This window comes from Colobus angolensis, unplaced genomic scaffold (genome assembly GCF_000951035.1).
Source record: "Colobus angolensis palliatus isolate OR3802 unplaced genomic scaffold, Cang.pa_1.0 Scaffold58, whole genome shotgun sequence".
In the NCBI taxonomy this organism is placed as follows: domain Eukaryota; kingdom Metazoa; phylum Chordata; class Mammalia; order Primates; family Cercopithecidae; genus Colobus; species Colobus angolensis.
In genome coordinates this window covers 11,017,520-11,021,797 of record NW_012119376.1, presented here as the reverse complement: position 1 = coordinate 11,021,797, position 4,278 = coordinate 11,017,520, and positions in this window count along the sequence as shown.

Below are 4,278 nucleotides of genomic sequence, written 5' to 3'. Positions count from 1 at the left end.
AGGTTGCAGTGAGTTAAGATCACACCACTTCACTCCACCCTGGGGACAGAGTGAGACTCCAGCTGTTAAAAAAAAAAAAAAACAGAATTGATTCATGGAATTTTGCAAAAAAGATGCGAGCTGCAAAGATTATGCTCCTTTTTGTCTATAAGAGACTAAGTAAGACTTAAAGTGTTCCGTACTTGTGGTTTGTTTCCATTTTCATTATGTTAGCAAAAACAGTGCAATTTATAGATACACAGTTTTCTTACAGAGTCAGCATTTATCAACTATTTTATTATTTTAATTGGCAAAAAGGTCAAGCAATATTTCCAGTGTTAGTTGATTTGACACTTTATTGAATATGAAGTATGTTCTAGTCATTACACTTACAAGGAAAAGAATAAACCAGTGAAACAAACTGCATTTGTCTTGGCAAATTTCATCTAATGATACTATTTAATCCATATGTAAGGCATTCCATTTTTTCCAGAAATACGATTTTAGCCAGATCATCTAAAACTGGATTTTATTTATCTCTCTTACCTGAATCATTTTTGATGTAATTAGAAAATTTAGTTCCTCAGTTCAAGAGAAACTGTAGCAGCTGATTAAAAATGCATGCCACCTCCCTATATCTCTGTTACTCGCTTTTTACCTGGGCCCGCTCACCCACGCAGGCACCCACACACACACTCTCTCTCTCTTTTTTCCCTCCTTGGCTCTATATGATAAAATGGTGTCAAAGATGTTTATGACATAACCTTTTCTGACACAAAGCTATACAGAAATCCTCTCTTTCTTATGGCAATGTGACAACATGTAGCCCAAGGGGACAAATCAATTTGTTAGTAATTGCTCATTTGAATATTAGTGATAATTCATTCAACATCAACAACGAATTTTACAGCTTTCCCAGATTTCACATCTGCACAGGTATTTCTATTCCCTTGCTTAAATCATACAAAGGATTTAGAACCTGCAAGGATTGTTTATTTTAAAGAAAATCTATTCCTTTGAACTCCCTTTTGGTCTGACCTTCCTTATTATAGTGATTTCTTGTCTCATCAGTCAGGGAATTTTCAGTGTTGCAGCAAGACTGTGTCATTGTGTAAATCAGCAAGACTTTAACATTGTGTAAATCTCACTGATAGAGACCTAGAAAACATACAGACATGCATTCTTATACAGAAACACACACATATAGGTACACATGCAGTTTGAATAGAGTAGGTCAGCAGAGCATTCTGCTAAGGTCGTTATCATCTATGAATTGGACTGCCTTGTCAATGACCTTGAGAAATGAAGTAGAAAGTACAGATGGAGTGGATTTTATAGCCTTTTTGTAAGACGCATTTTTGGGGGTGTTATTAGTTACTCCTCTCTTTTTTCTTTCAACATTCAACCTTTGAGATGAGGTTCAAATAATCTCTTAACTGATAGGGCAGAAGGTTGTATTTTTAACTTGACTTGTCCAGAAGGTGTTCATCAGTTACTTCTCTATGTATAGCACAAATGAACCATGACATGGGCGGGTTACTCCTGTCAACCGTCTCACCAGGCTGTGTGCATGATGGAATAGGCTATTGTGACTGGTATTGATTGGAAGAGGCTAGGGAGAAATTAGCAGCTGGAGTCCTGTTTTCTCCATTCTACAGGCATGATCTTTGGCTATCTCTCCATGTGCACCATGAAACAAAGAGCTGAGTCAATTTCTCTGCTAATTCTAATCAGCTGAGGCTTGCGGAGAAGGGAGCATGAGCTGGGCAGATATGTCCAGTAGCAGCAGCCACCCCAGCAAAGAAACAAAGAACCACCCAGGAGCTTCACATCCTGTTATTCTAGAAAATGCTGTGCCTTAAGGTGAATTGGTTCCCGAATATGATTGGCTTAAATTTGAAACTCTCTCAAAGTCTACCTGAGGTTTTTCTGTTTTGTAAAATAAGCTTATTTAAATTGAGCACAATTTCATCTCATCTGGTCCACTTTGTTTTCAAGGGAACTTAGATACCCTAAATATGTATCAACTCAAAATTATTAGAGTGGTAATAAAGAGCATTAGAACTAATGGGATCTCTCCCCTCAAGTCAATATTGTTTAGTATAAATGTATTTGAATCCTACCTCTCCTGCTTACTATCTGTGTGATCTTGAACAAGCTAAAATAAACAAGATCACAAAATGCTTCCTAATAATTAGTTTGTTGTGAGAATTAAAGGGAATTTCAAAGGCATTTAACATACACACATATGTGAACTTATATGTCTATTCATATATTTATGTGTGACAGTTTTAAAACATGGCTGTAAATTCTTTAATTCTGCTCCCATTGACAGGAGAAGTTTGTGTCTTCTCCCCTTGAATCTGTGTGGGCTTATCCACTTCAATTAATCCAGTACAGTGGAAGCGATGCTGTGTGACTTCTGAGGCCAGGTTATAAAAGGCCGTGTTGTTTGTGCCTTGTTCACTAAAACATTCTCACTTGGAGTCCTGAGCTACTATGTAAGAAGTCTGGCCATCCAGAGACCACCATGATGTGAGGAAGCCCAAGTCACATGAAGAGGTCAGGAGGAGGCATTTGGTTGATGGGTTGGTGGTCTCTGCTGAATCCAACTTTTGAGTCATGCCAGCTCAGGCACCAGACATATGAGTAGAAAACCTTCCAATGATTCTAGCCCTGAAATATTTGAGTCATCCTAACTGTTTGAGATTTTTCACCTGGAGTTCCAGACTTTGTGAAGTAGAAATAGATTCTGTAAGCCTAATAACATGGTACTGTTTTATGTTACCAAGTTTGAGGCTGGACACGGCGGCTCACGCCTGTAATCCCAGCACTTTGGGAGGCCGAGGCATGTGGATCACCTGAGGTCAAGAGTTCAAGACCAGACTGGACAGCATGGTGAAACCCTATCTCTACTAAAAATACAAAAATTAGCATGGTGTGGTGGCAGGCGCCTGTAATCCCAGCTACTTGGGAGACTGAGGCAGGAGAGTTGCTTGAACCTGGGAGGTGGAGGTTGCAGTGAGCCAAGATTAGGCCACTGCACCCCAGCCTGGGTGACAGGGAGAGATTCCGTTTCAAAAAGAAAAAAAAAAAGTTTAAGGTAGTTCCTTACACAGATTATATCTATCCTATCTGTCTGTCTGTCTGTCTGTCTGTGTATCTGTCTAGCTATCCATTCATCTATATCTCCCCCATGCCCCATTCCTCATTCCTGAGAACATGGTTCATGCTCAATGCATGAGAGGATGCCAAAAGACATATTGGGTTAGTAAATGGCTAATAGTTTAGGTTGAAAGCGTTCAAACTGAAATAAACAATTGGTGAAGAAGCTGAGAGGTGCTGCTGTCTCGTAGGCAATATAATCTTTGAGTTTTATATCTTATTATTGTCTTAGTAAGCTTGTGCTACCATAACAAAATACTATAACCTGGATGGTTTAAAGAGCAGAAATTTATTTTCTTACAGTTTTTGGAGGCTGAAGTCCAATTTCAAGGTGTCAGCATGGTTGGCTTCTGGTAAGGGCTTTCTTCGTGGCTTGTATACGGTTGTCTTCTCACTGTGTCCTCACATGGCAGGGAGAGAGAGTGTTTCTTCTTATAAGGGCACTAATCCTATCTTGAAGACCCCACCTTCAGGATCTCATCTAAGCCTAATTCTCTCTAAAAAGTTCTCATTTCTAGGTACCATCACATTTAGGGGTTGGGGCTTCAACACATGAATTTTGGGGAGGCATAATTCAGTCCATAGCAGTCATTTTATCACATGGAACTATTTCTGGTACTAAGAAAGAGAGAGAGAGGAAGGAAAGAAGGAAGGAAGGAAGGAAGGAAGGAAGGAAGGAAGGAAGGAAGGAAGGAAGGAAGGAAGAAAGGGGAAGGGAAGGGAAGGAAAGGAAGGAAAGAAATAGACTTTCCCATCTACCTCCTCCTGAAGTAACCAGTTTTATATATTTTGATATATAACCTTCCATTTCTTTCTCTATACTCATACAAAATAAAATGTTGTGGGGTTTTTTTTTTGGGTGTTTTTTTTTTGTTTGTTTTGTTTTTGTTTTTGAGACAGGGTCTGGCTGTGTTACCCAGGCTGGAGTGCAGTAGTGCAATTACAGCTCACTGCAACCTTGGTCTCCTGGGCTCAAATAAGCATCCCACCTCAGCCTCTTGAGTAGCTGGGATCACAAGCACACTCTACCATGATTAGCTAAATTTTGCATTTTGTGTAAAGAAGGGGTTTCACCATGTTGCCCAGGCTACTCTGAAACCCCTGGTCTCAAGTAATCCACCCACCTCAGCCTCC